Below are 23,460 nucleotides of genomic sequence, written 5' to 3'. Positions count from 1 at the left end.
CAGCCTTGAGTGAAACAGCAGTATAAATAATTAATACTGTTCTGTAAAAGCAACGGCCAGGTATTACATATATTTTAATCAGGCCTGGTGAGCAGGCTCAGGATTTTTCTTCCAAACAGTCCCATCCTAAATATAGGCCTGTCATGGATTTATTGGGGGAAGTACAAGGGAGTTGTAGCCTCCCTGCTGGTATTGCCCACGTTTTGTGCGATGGGACACAGGAAGGTGTGCACCACCGGGCAGCAGCCACCCTTCAGTGTGATAGTTACAGCCACAGATGCGACATCAACTTTATACCTGAAAAGGTACTAAAGTGATTGAAAGGGTTACACAGGATAATTGTGAAGGCTTTAATTCACACTGAGCCAGTGTGGCTGGGAGGATAAGCACAAGCACTAAAGCACAGGAGTTCCCTTGCCAGCTCTGCCACTAAGTCCATGCAAATCACTTAATCTTCCTATTTGGTTCCCCCTTTGCTAAAAGGGGAATGTTAATATTTATTTACCTTCCAACTCACAGGCATGTTGTGAGGATTAATTAGTTAATAACTGTTAAGTGCTTTGAAGATACAAGTGACTGTGCAAAAGACTAAGTATTATTAACTCACATTAGGCTAATGATGCAGATAGGAGTGGCAATTTTCATTAGCTGTATCAAAGCAGAGCCCAGGATTCAGCCCTGAAATGCATGCTAGCTAGTGAAAAATTAACAAGGTTATGAGAAAGATTAAAATAATAAAGTAAACTTATTTCCACTGGTCCACTGGAGCGCAAGGAAACGTACACAGCTGTGCCGTTCCTGACCTAGCAAAACCACAGCTCTGTTAGTAACTCAAGACCACATTCTGAAAGCTGCTGCTTTGCACCTTGATTAGTCATTTCCACCAATGTGCAAAGTGTTACAGGTTTGAGTTGGTGGCAATTTCCACTCCTACGTCTTGCTCTGCACCTGTGAGCATGACGGCACGCAGTTTAAGGCAAGCAAGAATCAAGCACAGCATGCTCGTGTTACGTACTACAATTTTGCAAGGCACTTGCTTGGTGTTAATTTCTATGAAACTGTTGTGAGGAATGCGGACAGTTACGGCACATCTTTCTGAGAAGGCTGGTTTTGCATTCAGGTAGCTCTCCTGATACAAAGGCAGGTAGGATACAGGTGGCCGGAGGTTTGTGAGGGCCAGCTGCACGGGAACAGCACGCAGCTCTGCCTTACGCTACTATTATAATTCTAGCAAAGATAGATGGTAAAGACACAGCCTGGAAAGTTGAGACAGCAACTAAAATAACCTCGGAAGATGCTTCCTTGGAGCAGCTGTCCACATAGCTCTGCTGAGGAAGCCAGGTGCAGCCCCTAAGAGCCATCAGCAACTTACACATGTGGACCTAAATCACTTGTTGCTTATGTGAAAAGACCAGGAATTCCCCAATTTCAATTGCAATCAAGTCTTTTGTGGATGCTTGCAAATAATTTGCCATTCCTGTATATAACAATATGTATTTGTATCTTAGTATCTGTACCTCCAGGTGCATAAGGCAACATTTGATCAACTCTCTTTTACCCCTTCTCTGCCTGAGCTGGCAAACTTAGTTTTGGTTCTTTCTTTTTTTAATTACTTTAGTGGTGGCAGAGGTGGGTAAACACACTATGGAGGGAAAGAAGATTACAATCTACAGGCCTCTATTTCAGTAACTCTTCATATAACTGTTCTGGTCCTGGCCAAAAGTTTTAACTTCTATCATCTCACAACATCGTTGGGAAAAATAAAGATTAAAATAAGCCTTACAGGAGAGAAAAACGCAGAGGTGGAAACACACAGCTGAGGAGAGAGAAGGATTCCAGTTACCTCCAAAAATTTGCAAAACTCTTTTCTTTTAGCGATATATAAATACCTTAAGCTCTGACGCTGTGAATGCCTGTTGGCAGACACAGGACTTACTGTGAGGCAAAGATGACCTAAGACACCCCACAGACTCCTTTCGACTGAAGATGCAGGCTCTCGGGCAGATGGATGATTAAGGGAGGGACACAGCCAGCCTCTGCTGCACTCCCCTGACCCAGTTGCGAGGAAGGAGGCAAATCCTCTACTCTCACTTCCAGATTACAAAGCTCAGAGGCACAGCGTGATTCTCAGAGGTATAGGTTTGTCACCAGCACAAGAACTCTCATTTTCCTCTGCGTTACAATGTGCTGAGCACTTTGTGGATCCCTACCCTGTGCTTGGAGTCTCCCAGGTACTCTCCTCCTGCGGAGGGTGGGAGAAGCTCCTTTGTGAAGCCATCTATCTCCTCAAAAACACTTTTGTTAGAAGAGAGCCAGCTGCTGCAATTAAAATAGGTTGAAAGACGAGTTCCTGCTGAGCCCAGTGAAATCTCTTTAAGCCTGACGTTCATTTACAAGGCCTTGTACACTGTTACAGCAGGGTGGCAAAATGTAATGAACAATCAGGTACATGAAGTTAGTGTTGTAAAATTTAAATACGGTAAATAACTTCAACAACTGCATCTCAACAAAGGAAACACAAGAGGTTGAAATTCACACTTCAGCATTAGGCTCAGAGTAGTGGCTACTGCTAAGGATGCTTGATATTTCAACAGTCTTCTGATTTTCAGATACTTAGAAATTCACTAAACAGTAATGATTTGAAGTTAAGTTTTCTGTAAATCAACACTGACTTTATACTGACCTATTTATCTCAAGAACACATGGGGTTTTTTCCTTTTAAAGTACAATGAACAAAATCTATTTTTCATATTAAAAATATATCCATTCTGATACATCTCTTCCTACATCTTATTTAACAAGCTCTAACATTAGCTCAAGATTTCTGCTCAACTGCAAATACCAATGCACATTTTAAATATATCTACAATCCTCTTATAACACTGGAAAGGTTAAAAACGTTTAACCAAGGACAAAGGCCAACTACTTACTCAAAATATCTTGCCCCCTGGACATACTGTTGCTTAATCATTTTTTACATGGGTTTCACTTGTGCTGCTCAAATTACTGGCTATCGTTTGACACATAGTGTTGAACTAGAAATACTATAAATCTGAAATGCTAATGTGCTTTCCACTGCGTGCGATTCCTACCAATTGAATACATCATCCACAGTTACTTTTATCTCAAGCCAAGACTAGCAAGAGCAAAACACAGTCTTTTATTGACTTTAGAGCTTAGTCCATTAAATTTCGTGCTTTTTTCAACCTCCAAAGCCAATCACAAGCTGATGGCACCATCCTGGATTTTATTTTGCGATATTATGAGCCCAGCTGCCATAAACAAGGAGCATCGTGGGGGCTGGGAACCTTCTCCGAGGCAAGGATGCGCATTACTTGCCAGCTGCCTGACAACAGGGGTAATTGCTTTTTATTTTTTAAACATATGGTGAAGGGCAGGCTTAGCCACTGCAGAAGTTTCCGCAGAGCCTCCGGGGAAGAAGAGGAAAAACACTTTGCGCTCTTTGCCAAGGTGTTTTAGATGCAAAGTGGGGCATCAGCAAACCTGAACCAGGCGAGGAAAGCCCTTGTTGAGCCAGCCCTGCAAACAAGGAAAACAACCCTTCCGTAACAGATTTTTTTTAAACAACCCATAGAAAAGCAAGCAAATGCACGTGGTTACAAATAGTATTGCTTCTTATCATACGTGAACCAGAGATGCTGCTGTTTAAAGGATGAAAAAAACCCACAGGCTCTGATGAGCACAATATCCAGTGCTTCAAAACCTGCTAAATTAGCAAGGCGTCTTCCAGATTTTGCGGGAAAAGCACACGCTCAGCTGCATCTGTTGCTCACACACAGCGCAAGTGAGCAAATCCAGCACACTTTAAATTATTTTGAGCAGATCTGGCACAACTTCTTGCAGTTCAAAAAGAAGCTGCCGCAGCACCCATAGAAGGTCTGTAACCATTCACTCCACAGCGTCCTGGGCACAGAGGGGCCGTGGACACAGTACAAAGTCAACGCAAGCATCTCATAACTCTTGCTGACATTATAACAGCTCCCAAGGCCAAGAGACAAACACCACGATTCCTATTCGTGTTGCTCATAGTCTAAAGAAAGATAGTCTCACTCTGAGGACAAAGGCATTTTTCAATTTTCTTGCATAATTGATCTTACATATAAAAGTTAACATTAAACAACTGACTAGGACTGATCAGAAAACACTGTCTTTTCTCAGGAGAAAAACACAGTTATAGCATCCAGCATGGCTACAATCCAAAGTAACGTCAAAGCACTGTTGTATCCAGGGCAGCGGAAAAAGATCCGGCAGGATTTAAGACACCACACAAAGAACCGCAGACTGACGGATCTCCTGCCTACCAAATCCTGCACAGAAAGTTTCTTGTCTGGTGCGTAAGCCCCACGCAAGCCCTCGTCTCCGTCACTCTGAAGAATGGAGAGGGCAGCGAGGAATGAGGGTGCTGATACACCAAATGAATTAATGGCTAAGAACTGTAGTGCCACTGTTGTTGTCCCATAAACAGTGGCCTACCTTGAACAACCTAATTACTGCGCTGCATTACGTATACGTGATATTGTGAAGAATGCAGGATTAAAAACTGCTAGAAAGACAGCACTGAAAGTTTAGTCAGGAAATCCTCACCCAAGTTCATTTTCTCCCAGATTCCTTGAGAAATTGTGCTTAGACTACACACAGCTTTCTTAACATTTGCTGAGTTTTGCTAACTCTCTGCTGGCACAGAATACAGTCTTGGGTTCGTCAGAAATGAGTTTAATCATGTAGCAGCTAAGCACGTGGCAGATGAGAGAGAAGTGGATCTGCAATGCTACAGCGATAGCTGTTTACAGCAGGGTCGCTAGGTAAATACAAACATGGTTATAACAGCTGTATTCAATTTTGCAGGTACAGAGCTCATTAATAAGGAAGATCGAATCATGTTAATAATCCTTGAAAACAAATTAACTGGATTTTTGTTATTACTGAGTCCGCATATTTCTCATTTGTTCTGGCTGGCAGCACTGCAACCTATTAGTTAAGAGCGTCTTCTCTGCTTTGTCAGAGCTATTGTCCAGATGTCCAAATATATACATCACTATATAAATTGTTAGTTTAAAAGCGAAGTGTTTCTTAATGGCATAGCATAAATTCTATAGAATATAATGATTTCTTTTAAGCTAGACTTCAAATAAAACATTATGTAAATGAGAAAGACATTCAAACGTTGAAAATCCACATCACCATGCTGAGTTTATTACAGAACAGCTCACTGGAAATTAACCTGGTACTAATCTTTTAATACTGCAGCTGATCCTTGGTCAACCTGTTACAAGAGTAAATTGCCATTCCCAGCTGTGCCATACTATAAGAGGATAAACATCAGAGTGGCCCTTAGGAACAACCTATTTCAAGAATATCTGCTCAATCTTTTACAGCTAATCAGAGCAACGTTACCAGAAGGAAAGCTGCCAGAAGGGAATGTATGTGAAGATTAATCCAATTTGATGCTGCAGTAAGGCACAGGTTTTTGGGTTTTTTTTAATGTAGTAAGACACTGAAAACTCACTATTAAAAGGCTGAAGAATTCAGAAATTAATTCAGCCCAAGAATTAATTTTGATAAGACTCAGGCATATAACACTGAAAAAAACCTGGGCCTAAGTATGCAGGAGAGTCTCTTTTCTGTCATTGCAATAAAGCCACAGCAGAGCTCCGGGGCAGTGATGTGCAAGTGCTCGCATTGTTTGGGAGAAGACTTCTTGGACTCCCCCACCAGAAGCCACAGTGCCAACCAGAGCATGACGTACATTTGGGAACCCAAATGTCTCTGGATCTCGCCGGCAGCTACATAAGCTAAATTTCCACTGAAACAGGTTGTGCTCAGCACTTTTTCATACTCATCAGCTTTTTATTCCACAAATGCATTTTCTCTTTCAGTTTCTCCAACTCTCATTTTCATTTGCACTTACTGTACCTTTTGCTTCCTTCAGGATTTCAAGATGACTGCTCCCAAGTCCCACCTGAGCAAGAACCCTCTCTGCACTTACGGAAAGTCGTGTCTAGACTGTCAGCACTTGTACGCTTTTTCTGGCAGAAATAGTCATTTACTGTTTGCACAACACCTAAAGCTATGGGACCTCCAACCTAGCTAAGGCCTTTGGTCAATACTGCAATATTAATGTTACACAATTATTTTAATTTTTTTTTTTTTTTACTTCTGTTGCACGTGCAAGAAAAGTGTGTTCATGATAATTGACAGATGACTAAACGGCACTTTTTATCATTTCCGTCTTATTTCAAGATGACAATACACACTGTTTATTTCATACACTATAAAATGGCCAATAACCTCCTTCGCCTCACAAAAGATTTCTGTGGATAAACAATGACTTCTAGAGAAAGGTATTTTATTATTGTCTTTCCATTACTTACAGAAATGTGGACGGGGCAATTTTTAATATTGATAAAACCTAGCATATGGTTGTGACCTGGCTCTGTGGAAGTCACACTGATGCTTCTACAATCTAGCCCCCAGTGCTGGAGAAATTATCAGAGGAAGGAAAAGCTGTTCCTCCACAACCGCCGCCATCCAAGGCAGCACCCATTCCGTGCTGTGGGGCAGGAGGGGCTGCATTCCCGGCCTTTCCCTCCCCATCCCAAATAGTTCAGCTGCATCCACCCAGCATTACTCAGGCTGGTGGCCACAGGACTCTCTAGAAGTGTTAATCGCTCTTTCTCCAGTCTTGCTTACGTGGTGTTTGTACTTACGCTGCCGGTCGCTGTTGGAATTACCATCATTGCAGACTGAGGGGAGAGTGAGGGGAGACAAGACAGCTTGACAGATGACTACCAAGAATTGGGAAGGGGTGTTAACCATGGAAAAAACTAGTGTATTTGAGAATTGCTAATAAAGCAGAAAGCTGAACATAGTGATTCTTTCCATGACTTATGCCAGAGCTGGATTTGAAAGCTGGCACTAAAGAATATTTCTTCTTACCAGTTTTATAAGCTCTTTCTTCGCCCATGTACTCTGCTCAAAAGTATGTGGTACGATGCAGAATTTTTAATTTTTTTTCTTACTAGCCCCTTCAATAATTACTCTCTCTCAAAAAATGGTAGATTCATCTTTGGCCTTATTCCTTCCTACTGCATGGGGCATATTCGGCCAATCCTCAGTCCTTGGAAAATGAGTCCAGTTTGAGAGCAGCTGAAAATACAAAATAATTACAGCAAGAGCCTTGCAGCCAGCTCTCCATGTAAAAGTAGAGTATCTTGTGTCCTTCTGCTGATAATGTCAGAATCACCGGAACAGCCTCTCTAAAACCACAGAAAGTACTTCCCTTTCGTGCCAATGCTTCTCTGTGTGCAGGAGGAAGGATGGTCTTGTGGCTCACGCAGACTTGGCTGTCAGCATGTGTGGCTTCTATTCCTGGTGGTCACCGACTTCTCTTGTGACTTTGGGAGAGTTACCTAACTTCATCCACCAAAATGCCCGTCTCCTCTACAACATAACAACATAATTCAATTTTGCCCTTTAATGTAAATACTGTTGGAAAACTTAATGGCTCAGGATAGATGGGAAGCTGTGTAAGAGTTCAAAACATTATTATTTTTATAGCATTACTATTTAGTGGCATTTTAGTTCTCCTCACCACGCAAAATTTTCATTAGATGTGTAATGCCTTTATTTCTGAATATCACCTACAGTGTCAAGACACAGAGAGATAACTATTTAAATATACCCATTTTACATCACCTGAGGGAGGGATGTGGCAAATACAGCCAAAGGAAACACATCTCGAACTCACTCCTGCTTCACCTTCATAGTTAAGGTAATCTTCAAGAAGAAAGACAGCAACGTAATTCATACGTATTTCTTGTAAATCCCTCTCCAGGCAACTGCTATCAGAGAAACAGTCCACATCTAACAATCACTGAAAGTTTTCAATGTCTAGATCATGTAGTTCTAACTTCTAGCATTCTAATCTCAAGATACCACCAGCACTGTGCAGTGTAATAAGTGTCTGGCTAAGTGACATGAGTTATGTGGCCCAAATGAAGCAGCAAGGATGTTGGTACACATACCTTTACTTCTAATTGCCAATGATAACATCAACTTCAACAGAAAGCCAACCGATGTGCAGGACCTTTGTGATGGTGCTCACCTAGAAAGCTGGCTGGAAAGATGACGCACAAAAAGGTGGCATGCCAGCCATATTTTAAAATATTTTCTGCAGGCTAGAAACCACTCTTTTGAGGAAAGTTTAAATTCCACAGATTGACAGAGGCATCAGGGAGGCTTCCACTGATAGTCTTCAAACCCCATGCATTTCATGGTGTGGTGTCCTTGGCCATGGCAGGGGGGTTGGAACAAGATGATCTTTAAGGTCCCTTCCAACCCAAACCATTCTATGATTCTATGATATAAAGCTAAAGGCAAATGCTATGTGAACCAGGAGTAAATATATTTCTTCAATCTTGACTCTTGGCATTAAAGAAAAAGTTACTACTTTAAGTAAATAACCAGGCAACCTTGAATTGTAACTTGCAATTAAATTAAGAGCTCCTGTTCACATCCTAACTCAGCAGAACAAACTTTGGGTGGCTCACTTGAACCTAGAGAGAGAAACAAACTCAGTCTGAAACACAGAAGTTTAAAAAAAAAAAATGTCAGAGAGATGATTCCTTTTCCTTACATCATGCCTTTTCCTCTTCAACTCCGGTGCTGCCGAGCTTAAGGGCTGCTATAACAGCGCAAGAAGTGATGTCATCTCAGTGAACTGCAGAGATATTTTTTTCCCCATCAAAAGTACTCTATTGATCACCATTATCTATGACTTGCCATCCAGTTTCGAAAATAGTTCATATTAAATTAAGCTATTGAGCACTAGATTACAGGTTTCTTCTCACATTTTAATTTCTCAGACAGAAGCAAGGTGGAATTGCCACCTAAAACATTCTGCTGCCTTGCATTATTCAGAACTTTCTACCAAAATGATTCCAGATCTGCTGCAGAAATACTAATCCTGACTTTGTTCATGGAGCTGCCGTGCAAAGCTTTTGCTCCTGCAAGCCCACTCTGCACGGAATTATCTGGAAGTCCTGTGTGCGCTGCTCGCATGAGCATGCTGCGCGTGCAGAAGGTTAACAGGTTTTGTGATCCGTACCACCGCCACTAAATATTGATGCAATTAGGATAAATCTCCCAATATGAACAAGCTACTCGGGTCTGCTTCTCTGAAATTGTAAGACACTTACAATATTATTTTGTTATTTAGTATTTCCTAAGTAATAGCAGGCGTGCACACAGCTTTGTATTTTCCTTTCATACTAAGATAGGAAAGGCGAGCCGAACTGTCATGTTGTCTGACTGAAAATACGGACTACGTAAAAATTAAGTTCTTTCTCACCCAAACTGGTACTAACAGCATTGTGCTTTCAAGCTAGTCACTCCCTCCAGTGAAAACTCGTTTGTTCAACATCTGACCATGTTCCTGTAGCATCTATGTCAAACGAGTCAGCTCTGTGCAGAAAAATTGTGGGAGTTGTTAATGAGATCAGCCTTTCTACTGTCTGAGCTCCCAGAAGCTCCAAAAGCAAGCATGGAGACTAGAAGAGAAAATTAGCTTTCAGAAATTATTTCAATGCAATAATATGAGCGGCTGTTACTAATGAAGGAGAAGAGTTGTTTTCATGACACGGCTCGAGATGTTAGGGTGTCCTTCCTTTTGTGGAGGTCAACCTGAAAATCAGAACCAGAAGTAATTAATCTATTTTTTCCCCCACATGCATGAAATTCCTATTCATTGATGCTTGTTTTTCTCAGATCCTCCTTCCAGAACATCACATATTTGATGTAGAGCACGAACACACAAAGCTGCTGTGTGTATCTTTATCCCACCCAATCTGTAGGCTCGTTAGTACTGTCCTGAGGGAAACACTTTGTTCTAACTCTTCATTCTCCTTTTTATCATCAGAGAAACTTCCCAGTAAAAGTCATAGACTCCTGCTGTTTACTGATGAAATGAATTATCAAAGAAAGTATTTAAAGTGGGATCGAATGGGGGTTGTTCAAGCTCTTCTTTACCTCACCACTACAGCATGTAAAACCCTACAAATCAGAAATGAGAAACTTAATTATTGTGAACAGAAATTAACAAAAAATTTCCCCTAGTTTACATCCAGCTAAGCAAAACTGAAAGCAAAAAGTTCTTCGTATTACGAAGGCACAGGACAGTCATGGGCATGTAGCAAGGAAGGAGAAGGGGGGTTTGGCCAGACACATATAAGGAGCATGACTGAATAATTAGATGTAAGGAGTACATTTGAATACTGTCTGAGAACCTTCTGATTTTTTGCTTTAAGTTCTCAATAACTAAGAATTGCATTAATTAACACCTGAGGGAATATTCATGCATTTTTCATACACAAAACCAATCTGTAGGCAGAAGCCATCCAGACTCTCCCAAAGCAACTCAATCTGAGTAGCTCTAGTCTGTGAAGAAAGGACTTCTCAACCCATGGACTTGCCCCCAGACAGAGCACGCCGTAGGCACTGGAGAAAAGGAGTTTTAGTTGGCTTGGCTTAAGTTGCTTCATCAGGCCAGTGCCTACTGCAGGACAAATACGGTGCTTAACATGTTCCACTTTAGTGCTTGAAATCTTTTCCAAACGTCCTCAGTAAGTCTTAAAACACAGTAAATGAAAATTGCCTTTTTCACCAGAAAGGGAAAGCACCTAACATGTTCTTAGAAAGTAGGCAATTAGAAATAAACAGGAGATAAGCAGTCCAAAGACACGTATTGAAAAGTTTGTATGTACACAGATAAAAGAGAAAGGCTGCTTCTGTCTCTCAGCTTTGGCATCTGCTGGCAGATGTCCGTTTTATATCTCTTAAAATGAGCACTTTTTAAATGAGATTGCCTATAGAACCATGTAGAAAAGAAGCATAAGATCTAATTCAAAATGCCCCAAATTTTTACATCTTCTCTTTATGTCTCCATTGCAGGATTTAAGTTTTTCCACTAGGAGGTTAACACCTTAAACTTGCTTATTTATATTTAGGTACGGATACATAACTGCACACTGAGGTTCAACAACATGAGCTATGAGTTTGGTCTTGAACACTGTAAATTTCCTCGCTTTGTCGTTTTAAGACAATTTAATGAAATATTTATTACTGATTTAAACTCTTGAAACCTCTCTGAAGCTGAACTAACGGTTATGTCTTAATTCTATAATCAGATGGTGATGCATCAAAAAGTGCAAACCCTAAAAATGGAAAAAAAATACTGTCTGGCAGATCAATAGCTTTAAAAGTATAACTGACAAAAAGCAAAATCCCCTTACAAACTGTTTATCTTATTTTGTACTGTATTGATCACTGTATATGTACAATATGCACCGACCCCTGCTGATAAGTACCAAATACAAGCAGAATATTTCAATCCGGTATAAGAAACTTCACATATGGCTCAAGAAACTGGGAGAGCGGGCAGCTGCCTAACGTAGCAGTCTGCAATGGGGGATAAATTGCTTCATGAATACAGATTAATAACCCTTATTCCCACGCTCCTTATATGCTCCTCGTGCTCTAAGTCTTCCTGGCCCCTCTAAGCAGGTTCTTGAACTTCAGCCCAGAGAAAACAGTAATACCTGTGAAGAAGTGGCTCATGCTCTAGCCCTGGTCCCACCCTTACTTAGGGAAGACAGGAGAGGTAATTTTCTCCCTTCTGGAAAGCAACTTCCAGAGAGAACCACTGGGGTAAAGCCCTCACCTGCGTGAGTCCATGAGCACCACTGAAAAGCTTTTGTTGAGTTTTGGTCATTTTTTTAAGTAAGGGCCATACTCAACGGTCGCATTATAAATCTCTTCAGTGTTTATATTTCAAGTATTAATAAGATATACTTGAAAGTTAAACAAAAAGCCTGTAATTACAAGTCTCAAATAGTTCCACGAAGCAACAGCTTCTGGGACTAGAGATGCCTAGAGCATTGGCTGCTCACCACGCAGCTTTCATGGCAAACGCCAGCCCTTGTATCTTTACACAGAGCAAACCACATGAAAGTCAAGTTCTAGCATCTGGGAAACTTCCAGAACTTTTGGGATCTTAGATGATATTTGACTTATTTCTAATAGCGCAAGTGGGAAATTAAAGGGGATGAATGTACAGAATTACTAAAAAATAATTTACATAGTTTGGGGCTTTTTTAAATATTAACACTTAACTAACAAGAATGAAATATCAAATTGTTCACTGAAACTTTCTCATGAGAAGTTACTGTGGTCGGCCACGAACATCAGATTTCAGCCTGGAATGCTTATGTGAGCTTTACATTTGCCTATATACTTCATTTAGATGGTCTGTAGCCTGCGTAGCTCTGGCAGCCCAGGCTGTCAAACTCCAGCAGAAAATTTAAATAGAATCAAGATTCTGGTGGGGAAATATGCTGTCCTGCCTGACTGCTAAAAGACAAAAATCTTTTCTCTTCGCTTATTTCAGTCCGAGGTGACCTACAACAGTAAAGGACTGTCTGTGATACATGTTGCAATAGATTTGATTTATTCTATTTTTAAATAGTGTCTCAAGCAAGAGGAATCCCTTGGGGAGATTTCTGCACCGTCAGGAAAAAATTTCTGACCTTCAGCCTCAGATTTCATTTGCTCGCTTCGACCCCGTCTTCCCCCCGCTCACCTCCCCACCTCCACCTCTCATCCGCTTCCCATCTTGGCAGGACGACCCTTTGCAGGCGCAGAGTTCAATGACTCCGGACAGCCGCATCGGCTGGTGCAAAGCCACACATTTTGCCACTCAGAGCTTTTCTCCAAATCATTTACAATTAGCATCCTCCTGAAATATTTTTTTTTAATCCTTCCCGTGAGGTCCTTTCGATTTCCTCGATTCCGTCAGTGGGAATCTGGTTCTGACCGCAGGCCCGGGGGCCCAGGCCCCCCAGAGCAGCAGAGCTCGGGCAGCGCATCCCGCATGACGCAGGCGCTGCCTGTATGACGTAGGAGGTCCCTGCGTGACGCAGGAGCCCCTCCACAAGAAGAGCGCCGTCCATTGGCGCCCGCGCGTCCCACGGAGGCAGGGCACGACGGGGGCGCCCTCTGCTGGGGAGAACGAAAAAACAAGTTAAAATCCCCCCAAAACCAAGGAAAAACAAGCCGAGGAGCGGCTGGTGAGGCCTCAGCACCGGGAAGCTCCTGCATGGAAAGCCCTGTGTAACAAACCCCAATATTATTGTTTGTAATTCACAGAGCGCAACCGGGCCTCTCGCTCCACCCGTGTTTTCCGAGGGCGGAGGGCACACGTAGTGAGAGAAGACAGAAGTTCCAGTAACCACAGTGTTTTAAATAATTAGGCACTGTAGCTTTGTGCATCTCTTTTCCTTTAAAAGCAAAATGTAGTGCTGCAGCTCAGGGGGTTCGCAGAGCGCTCGTGCGAGAGAGAGCACGTTCTCCTAACTTGCGCTGTTAGGGGTCGCTAGGGCGGGGGGAGAAACACTACTGACAATTGAAAATAGACTAGGAGAAATGGCTAAAAACAGTAGTCAACCGGGAAGCCAAATTTCTTTTCAGAGGAGATGAAAGACTGTCTTTAAGATTAATATGAATTTATCCCAGCAGGCAACTTTGTCAATCAGCTTTTTTTAGAGTATAATTGCTTTCCTGCTTCCCTCAGGTTTCTTTTCACATTGTTGCATTACCTTAAGCACGGAACTAACAGAAAATCTATGCAGATAAAGTTTGTGTTACTTAAACAAGTGCTGTTGTAGGCTGAGGTCTTAATTTTTATTCAGAATATTATTTGTATCACAGCACAACCCCAGGGTAGACACCAAACGATCACAGCATGGTGCAGTCCCAGAAAGCTTAACACCTACCAGACAAGAAAGTCCAAGGACCAGAGATGCTGAGAAATGACACACGTGAGATCAGTTGCAGAACTGAGAAGAAAATCCCTACCTGCCAGACTCTCCCATCTACAGGATCACACCGACTCCTATTAAAATGTCACACTGTGGACGCGATGAGTGCCATCAGATTACAGCACAGCAAATGCCTCACAGCAAGGTATGGACATTAAGTACGAGCCCGCAGGAACAAGTGAGAATACTGAATACATCTTCTCCTTCATCCCTTTTTTTCCCTAGGACAGAGAATGCACAGAAGACCAGAGAAGCAAACTAAAACCAGATACTCCTTAAGGGACTAGTGAGCAATATTTGATGTCTAAGCCAAAATAACTTGAAGGCGATGGCAGGGTCGTGACTGATTCAGAAGCGCTCCTACTCCAGCTCCAATTCCCTGCAGAGAAATGCAACACCGCACTTGCATCTTTTTCTCTGCTGCACAGAAACCAATACTCTGCCAAACTCTGGCTGACTGGTAAAAGCAAAATTAAACATTTATGCATCAGATGTGTGCACTGCCACTCATTCATTAGCGCAGACACTTTAATGAGGATGGGTTACAATCAGAGGGCCTGTTATCGCTGCTATCCCAGAGGCAGAAGGCTTTGTGTGAGCAAGTCACGAAGTTTCGGGGAGCTCAGGAGTTTTCCACCCACATAGCACAACCTCTTCCTAACCCATAAAGAGTAATTTCATCTTGTTCATAACAGAAGTAGCTAATTGCGGCAATGGATGAGTCAGAATTTTATATCCTTCCTCGTCACCATCAAAATTTGCAATTACATCTCATTCTTTCTTCCCTACTGAAACCTTTGTAAAATCTGTCCCGCTAGGGAGAAATAACAAGCTGCAAACATGGGAAAGCAATTCTAACATGCAGCTCTTCCCTATATACTGCAAGCAACCTTTGAGCTTTACATCTGAGATCCATCCAAAATGCTAATTGCCAGCTTTACTATCTGTGGGACAAAGGTGACACTTTTTATATGCATCTCTTTTCAGAAGGATGGCTTCAGAGGTACTGCCAAGATTGAGACTGTAATATGTACCCCCAAGATTACTAAGAAATCCTGTTTGCACATCAAGTCCTATTAAACCACCCCTGCAGTAACCCAGCCTCTGAACTTATAGAATCATATCATGGAATCACAGAATGGTTCGGGTTGGAAGGGACCTTAAAGATCATCTAGTTCCAACCCCCTGCCCTGGGCAGGGACACCTCCCACTAGACCAGGCTGCTCAAAACCTCATCCAGCCTGGCCTTGAACACTTCCAGGGATGGGGCATCCACAACTTCTCTGGGCAACTTCTCCTTTAGTCAATTATTCCCAGGCCCAAACTATTGGAAAAGCTTGCTTAGCATTTTTACACTGGAAGAAGGGTGACAGAGGCAGACACACACCGCGGTAACCTGATGAAGCTATTTGGCCCGCAATTATCAGAGGAGGTCATAAAAGATGAGCTAAGAATGCTGACTTCAAAATCCATGAAGCTAAATGCTATGTTAACCTAGCAGGCGCCCAGCCAGAGCCGCACAAACGTACGCAAATCTGCAGTAAAAGAAGTATCAATGCAATGAACGGAACAGCTGGAAGAGGCAGAGGCTGTTGTATCTACATGGCAAGCCAGCAAAAGTTAAGGAATTTGTTTAAGTAGGGAACAAAATGGCCCTATTACCAGCCTGCATCACACATGGTATTGAAGCACGGGGAAGGCTGCAGGAGCATGTCACCACAGAGACCCTTTGCTAGTGGTAACAGCAATTCAGTAGTTCCCATAGCAAAGCGTTATTTAAACCCTGCTCGAGCCTATCTCTACTTTCCCCAAATAACTGAAGTAAGATACTGAAAAGAACAAAGAAATAATCCAAAGATTGAACATGGAAGTCAAGGTGCTAAGCACAAACGTGGACAAAATTTGAGGTGTTCGGAGAAAGCTGGGCCTGTGCAAACTGGCCAGCTGCCATCGACGGTGCATGCAAAACACCTCTTCCATGGGGTACTGTGAACATACTTGAACAACCTACTGAGCTTCCACCTCTCCCAAGGGATCTGACAAGGCTCACTCTGATCTGGAATTTGACCTCCAGGACACAGCCTGTTCCAGGGGGAGGTGAAACTCATGACAATCACTAACTTGTCCAGTGTCCTCCAATATATTGATGAAGGTGTATTTCGTTCCACAGCAGGAAAGGCACAAATCTAATTCCTACAACAAAATAGATTTAGAATATTGGATTGGGTCCGGAGTGGAGGGTAAGGAGCCTGGAGGTGTGTCAAACACACAGTTAGGCTGTAGGGCAAACACCAGGGCATTTGTTAAGGAGTCCAAAGGTAGAAAAGCATGGGGCAGTGCTGGAGCTTAGCTGTACTATGTCCAGACTGGCTTAGCTTGGAAGAACTGTGTCCACAAAACAAATCAGAGGCTGCATCATAAAGTAGTGGGAAAAGCTGTGACATTTAGCAAGCAACCATGAGAAACGTTCTACCAGTGCTCAGTTAGATGGTGTTTTAACATTGTGAAAAGCAAACATGGCACTCTCGGTGCAGACTTTGATACCAGCATAATTAGGAAATACTGAAAAACAGAATAGCATTTTTACTCCTCAAAAAGAATCAGGTAAGTTTCATACTAACCATTTTTTAGTAATATGCTGGTAAGAATGGTTAAAGAAGCTTTATCCGCCGTGCTAGCATATCTGACTGAGAAACTAAAGGATGTTGACACTCAAAAATCATTTTATGAAAGCAAAAAGAAAATAAGATTATAGAGACTCTATCTTCTATTTCAAAAGGTTTTCATTGAAAGTAAAAATAGCCATGTCAATTGATATGCGGTGTAGACTCTTTCGATACCTGACCCAAAGCAGAGGTGACGATTCTTGCTGTTTGTAATTCACACCTGAGTGTCTTGCTCCCACACAGTGCGTTAGGTCACACTGCCACAATCACCACTAAAAATGTGGCTCAGATGGGTTTATCCTGCACTCTTATAAACGGTTTTTCCTTCGCTGTAAAGATAACTTCAAGGAACGAACTCCAATGCTCAGTCTAGAAAAGCCGTTCCCCCTCACAAATCAGTATTACGGCATGTCAGCAGGTGGCACTGCTCGAATTCAATCTCAATCTGCACGTCTTCTCCCAACGCAGCCGGGACAGCCGGGCTGTTGAGGCTCCAGGGAGAGACTGGTTCATGCATGGCACAAGCTAATTTAAAAAACATGTGGCATTTGCTTTACAGAGAGAGAGCGAGCGCTTCCACATCGGTGCTTTAGCAAGAGCTGAACTACAGGTCAAATATGTTAGCAAAAGGCTTCTTTTAAGATGGCAGGAGTACCCGTTCAAAAGTTCATCTACCATACTCCCACCTTTCAACTTAATGTTTTTTACCTACATCTACTTCATTGGGATGGATACTAGATATTCTGCTTTACATGGGCCTGGAGGGGACAAAAACATGCTGGATTTTAGTTGGGGTGCTACTGACATGTTATTTAAGAGACCCTCTAGGCTACTTCTCCTCCATCCTTGCAGAGGAAAGGTCTGCAGGGACAGCAGCTCCACTGCTTCAACAGTGTTCAGTTAAAGAGCCGTTCTGGAAGACGCTCCATCCGCTGCACAAAGGAGATGCACAAACTTGGTGCAGAGAATAAAAGGTTTTATACACATATAGCTATATCTATGTGAATATGTATGTATGTGTATACACACTAACTGTTTTTTCATACTCCTATGTGGTACATACCAAACTCCTTTGTTAGCCCTTTAGCAAAACAGACTCAAAGTCTAAGAGGTTAGGTGCACAACACTCACACATTTAGTTAGTTGCCAAAACACAAATGATTTTTGCCCTGAATTACACAAATATTGACAAAAAACATAGTAATTTTTCTACAAATTTTCAGACACCAGGAGGTGGCATAATTCACACAGCAAGACTGCCAATATTCCAAAATCACCCTTTGTGTTGAATATCCAGTTCTCACCAATTACATTCTCCACAATATACAGTTTAGATCGGTATCTTGTTTTAATGTAAGCCTTAAAAGCCATCCCCAAGACCACTCAGACATCAGAAGAGGAAGCATTTAAAACCCACACTTCCTTACATGGCAGACAGCCTGCAGGTTAAGACATCCTTGATGTTTTAGTAGTTAACACGTAGCAACATCACGTACTGCAACACACTTCTTGCCCTGCCTTATCTAACCTCCAAATATTGGAAGGGAATGAAAAGATGCCAATATGTTCTGCCGCACACCAACAAGCTCAGCTAGCTCAGAGGTTTGAAATGAAACAGTAAAGAACAGGAGTCATCTCAACCGGGGCCTCAGAAGGCTAATGTGGGCCTCAGGTAGGTCCACACCCAGCTTCACCTGCAGCAGCACCCGCTGCTCTTTTGCAGAAAGGAAAGGTGCCAAGTGGGTTTCAGGACACGGCATTCTCCATGGCATTTCCAGTAGCAGATGTGCAGGACAACTTGGTGCCATTGTGGGGAACACCACCGCTGCAGCAGGTGTAGCCTTCCAGGAAGCCTACCACAGTCAAGTGGGGAAGACACACATTGGCAGCGCTATTTTAAATTCCAAGCCATTTCTGCAGTGTTTTTCTAGCATTTAATGCTACTGAATAGCAGCCACGCCCCACACATACCTGGAAGGGAAAAGAAATAAAGCTTTTCCTTTCCCTTCTTATGTAGGGTCCTGCGCCAAGGAATAACCCCATGCACCAGTACAGGTTGGGGGCTGACCTGCTGGAAAGCAGCTCTGCATAGAGGGACCTGGCAGTCCCAGTGGACAAGCTGACCATGAGCCAGCAATGTGCCCTTGTGGCCAAGAAGGCCAATGGTCTCCTGGGGTGCATTAAAAAAGGTGTGGCCAGCAGGTCGAGAGAGGTCATCCTCCCCCTCTGCTCTGCCCTGGTGAGACCACATCTGGAGTACTGTGTCCAGTTCTGGGTGCCCCAGTTCAAGAAAGACAAGGAACTACTGGAGAGAGTTCAGCAAAGGGCTACAAAGGTGATCAGGGGACTGGAGCACCTCTCTTAGGAGGAAAGGCTGAGACTTGGGTCTGTTTAGCCTGGAGAAGAGAAGACTGAGGGGGGATCTCATCAATGCTTATATCTAAAGGGTGTGTGTCAGGAGGATGGGACCAGACTCTTTTTGGTGGTGCCCAGTGACAGGACAAGGGCCAACGGGCACAAACTTGAACACAGGAAGTTCCATCTCAACGTGAGGAGGAACTTTTTTACTTTGAGGGTGGCAGAACGCTGGCACAGGCTGCCCAGAGAGGTGGTGGAGTCTCCATCTCTGGAGACATTCAAAACCCGCCTGGACGCATTCCTGTGCAAGCTGCTCTGGGTGACCCTGCTCTGGCAGGGGGGTTGGACTAGATGATCTCCAGAGGTCCCCTCCAACCCAAACCATTCTGTGATTCTGTATGTGTGATCTACAATGACCATCTAGTCCAACTGCCTGACCACTTCAGGGCTGAGCAAAAGTTAAAGCATGGTATTAAGGGCATTGCCCAAATGCCTCTTAAACACTGGGGCACCGACCACCTCTCCAGGAAGCATGTTCTAGGGTTTGACCACCCTCTCACTAAAGAAATATTTCCTCATCCGAACCTCCCCTGACGGATGCAGCTGTGAGCCATTCCCACGCGTCCCAGTACTGGGTACCAGGGAAAAGAGACCAGCAATTAGTACAGCTATAACTAATTATTTCAGGAGGTGCTACTTCAGCATTCATTTGCCTTGCGTGGCCCTTTGTGAAGAGGAAAGCATAGTCTTGAAATGTACTGGCTGCCAGTTCATACTCAAGCATCACTCGAAGCACAGGTTTTAGCTCATAAATCCCTTGTCATTTGACATCCTTGCTACTTCAAGAGTATCTTTTTCCTCAAAGCCCTCTGGGCAGGGGATGCTCCTGGCGAGGGACATGGCAAGCCTCTCTCTGCCTGCTGAGCCATCGGATCCACGTTTGGACACACGCAAGGGCCTGTCTCATCACACTGAGCTTGCTTCCAAATTTTGAGATTCTTTAACTGGGCGGACATAGTCTGGCAGCTTTCTGCATTCCTTCCACCAGTTTTGCAAACTAATTCCCACATGTGTTAGAAGACTGGTTTTCATAATTTCTTTTATTAATTAAAAAACAAAAAGGTCCTTTGTATCTGAATGACATCATCAGCAATTTCAGCACACCAACATTCTCAGATGGTTTCAGGTGGGCATCTAACAAGCAAGATCTTCCGTCCTTTTTTGCAACTATCTTACAGTAGGCACATAAGGCCGCCTACGGAGAGGCACTTGCCTCTCAGTGTTGGGTGGCCACATGGCCAGCCACCTCCTTAGCCATAGCAGCAGTACTAGCCACAACCTTCCTCTTCACTAAATGCCTGCAGAAGTCAGTTAAAAAACCATCAGCAACCTTTAGTCCCACTCCGGGAGAGTAAAGCATATCCCCACTGACTGCAGTGCCACAAACTGCATCGCACTGACCCACCAGTGTTTCCTCTCTTGTAGCTTTTTCAGCGCCTGGGCTCATTTGGCACTTTCTCCAACAAAACTTCCAACATAGAAGTTCAGTTAGTGCCAGGTGTGAATATGTTCTTCCCTAGGAGACAGATATTTCTTTTGAAAGTGGCTGGACTGACGCCACCAGCTTCATGTTCGGAGCCTTCCACCAGCCTGTCCATTGCTCAGCTAGCAGGTGGAGGGCTGGATCTGCTGGCCATGACTGCGTGGAGCTGGACGCCAGCAGGCTGCTGATGGGTGAAAGCCCCCTTAGCACATCTCTCAGGCCCCACCCCTCATGCTTTGCTGCCATCAAATGGATGAAAGAGCAAAGTTCATGGTCGGGTCTTTTGAATTTAGATTGCAGAAAAGCATCCTTCAAGACATCTAGGTTTCCCTGTCCACATCATGTTCTGGCTTTCGTGGCATCCATGAGCCAGAAAAAAAGCTGTATTTCATGGTATAGTTTACGGCCCCCATAATCCCTGCCAGCTGAAGCTCTGACCAAAGAGATGACCCCTCCATCAATAAATAATATATGAAGAATTGCAGGGTAAAACTAGGTAACACAACGCCAGGTGGAGTGTCATGAGTTTCTGCTCCAGTTTGGAAACACTGGGCTAGACAAATGTTCCTGGAGACATGAGGAGATCCCAGGGTGACTATGAGCCACCAATGTAAGGGGCAGAATAACATGAACTCAGTCTCCTCAAAGTCCTGTAAAAGTGCTTTAGAGTCCTCTAGTCTTCCCAACAGGAGACAAATTTTACCATCTCCTCCTTTTTGACAGTCCGTGTTTCCTAAGACGTGCTGGAGCTCAAAGGGAAAGTCGGGATGTGACAGGTTACAATCCTATCCCTCAAGAGCCTCATTTGAACAGATGTAACTACAGTAGTTCATCAAACACCAAAGTCCTTCCTCTGAAGGATGCTTGGCAGAGGGGTGGAGCCCCATGACCCCCACCCCCACATCACAGTGCCACCACCCAGCAACGCAGTTGTCACAATGCCCCCAGCAGCGCAGCAGTCCCAAGGCCCCGGGGCAGGATAAAAGGGAGCATCCTCCGTGTCCTGCTGCCAGCTGCCATAGCTGGCTTCGGGGCAGCCTGAAGACATCCGAGAGGAAGTCCTTGAGAAGCTGGCAGAATTACTTGGAGGGGGCTGAGGGAAGAAGACCAGAGGCTGGGCTGCAAGGCGAGCTCCCGGAAGAGTCACCTTCAAAGCTCATCTGAGGGAGAGAAATCCTTTTCAGCTGGAGAGCAGTGGCAAGTACGAGGGAACGCCTCCTTAAGGAGCACTGCAGAGCTCACTGTCCTCATGCCCCATGGAGCCACGGGCAGTAGTCATAAGAAATGGGATGCAGAGATGTTGCTAGGGGTGCCAGTGCTCTGGAGCACCCATTGGTGTCCTGCCCGGCACAGGAAGCATTCTTGCCCCCAAGGTTAATCAGGCCAGGGGAATATGGCCACTCTTGGAAGCCCCTGAGATGGCTCCAGGTTGGGGAGACTAGGGCTTAGGCATCTCTTGGGAGGCATGACCAGCCTGCAGGACGAGGAGGCAGGTCTTGCTCACGTGCTCAGGGAATAGCCGATTGCCAGCGCTGGGGTCAGGAAGGAATTTTGGCCCGGGGCAGATTGGCACTGCTCCCCGGGGTTTTTTTTGCCTTCCTCTGCAGCACTGAGCATGACCACTTGTCAGACCTCCTCTGCTTCATATTGCCTAGGTTACTGCCTGCTGCTCAGGCACCACGAAGATGGCCTCTCATGCCCTGCAGCTGCGGGGAGGAAGGCTTTTTTTTCCCCCCACACTGAGCTAGCAAATGGCCCTGGGGTTTTTTTTGCCTTCCTCTGCAGCATTGAGCAGCGCCCCTTGCCAGGGCTCCTTTGGGCCCTTTAGGACAGGAGCCTGCTGCTCCTGCTCCACAAAGGTGGCCCTGGTGTCCCGCATCTTGCAAGCTGCTTCTTGTCCTCTGTAGCATTGAGCACAGCCCCTTGTCAGGGCTCCTCGGGGCGCTTTTGGCTCGGTTCTTGCCGCCTGCTCTTGCGCCTCCAAGGCACCACTCGTGCCCTGGCTCTCTCGGGCTCTCTTGCCCACTGCAAGCGTGGAGCGGGAGCCAGCTCTGCTCTTCCTTTGGCTCCGTGGGCTTCTTGCTTGGGCAAAACAGCCTCTGCTTGGAAGGGCCCCAGGCTTGATGCACCAGCCACAGCTGCCACTTCTCAGCTCTCCCCGTGGGCAATACAAGCGCAGGGCAGGCACAGGAGAGCTTTTCAGGCATCGCTGGCCAAGAAGCACAGCGGCGGAGCAAGTTTGGGAAGACAAAATTATTCTTCTAATTGATAGAGTCTTACTTTGGAAAATATTCCACGGTACCACACACCTCCTCTTCTTCTTCTTTTTTTCGTGTGTGGTCCGTACCAATGCTCATTCTTCCAAGTTCTCACTCTTTGGGAAACAGAAAGTGCTTGGCCTGTATTCCTGCTGCTTCTTTCCGTGCCTCTGGCTTCCCTTTGCCAGGCTGCAAGGGATGCTTTTTCCAGCCAAACTCAAGAGTACATCAGCCTGCTCCTGGCTACACGTGTGCAGTGTCTTAATGCTTGAAAGCATGGGCTCTGAAATGGAGTCAGAAAAAAGAAAAACTAAAACAAAACCAAAAAAATACTCACAAAACCCCCCAAAAATGAAACAAAAAACTAAAGAAAGAACTAAACCCAAAGCAAACCAAAAAATGCTAAAATTAAGACAAAAAATAAAACAAAAAACAGAAAACCCCCCAAACCAAAAATACCTCCAGAAATAAAACAAAAAAAAAACCCCAAACCAAACAAATAATGCTCCCCAAAAAACCCAAGAACATAAACAAAAAGTAAAACAGAAAATAAAAGAAAAAGTAAAACGAAGTGAGAGTACAAGAAGTAAAATAAAACAAAGTAAAACAAAACAAAACAAAATCCTTTTTCCACTTGTAACCTTTGTGTTGTGTGTCCTTGAAAGTGGTTTTGGAGCTGAAAATCCCCTGGTGTTTCAGGCAAAGAACAGGCTCATTGTTATTCAACTCCTGGGGAGGGGAAG

The 23,460-nt window shown here is 44.0% G+C and overlaps 1 protein-coding gene across 1 annotated transcript in view; it reads right to left on the bottom strand.

Moving 5' to 3' along the window:
* Positions 1-3,575: 3,575 nt before the first annotated feature.
* The window catches only part of SLC25A24 (solute carrier family 25 member 24), a 45,341-nt gene continuing 25,456 nt past the window's right edge, over positions 3,576-23,460 (bottom strand). Inside the window, exon 13 of the transcript XR_008467955.1 lies at positions 3,576-23,000. The gene's annotated coding sequence lies outside the window, so the exon portion shown is untranslated. The remainder of the gene's footprint in view (positions 23,001-23,460) is intronic.

The sequence above is a fragment of the Rissa tridactyla genome, chromosome 8 (assembly GCF_028500815.1).
Source record: "Rissa tridactyla isolate bRisTri1 chromosome 8, bRisTri1.patW.cur.20221130, whole genome shotgun sequence".
Lineage (NCBI taxonomy): Eukaryota > Metazoa > Chordata > Aves > Charadriiformes > Laridae > Rissa > Rissa tridactyla.
This window is presented reverse-complemented; position numbering and strand designations above follow the sequence as displayed.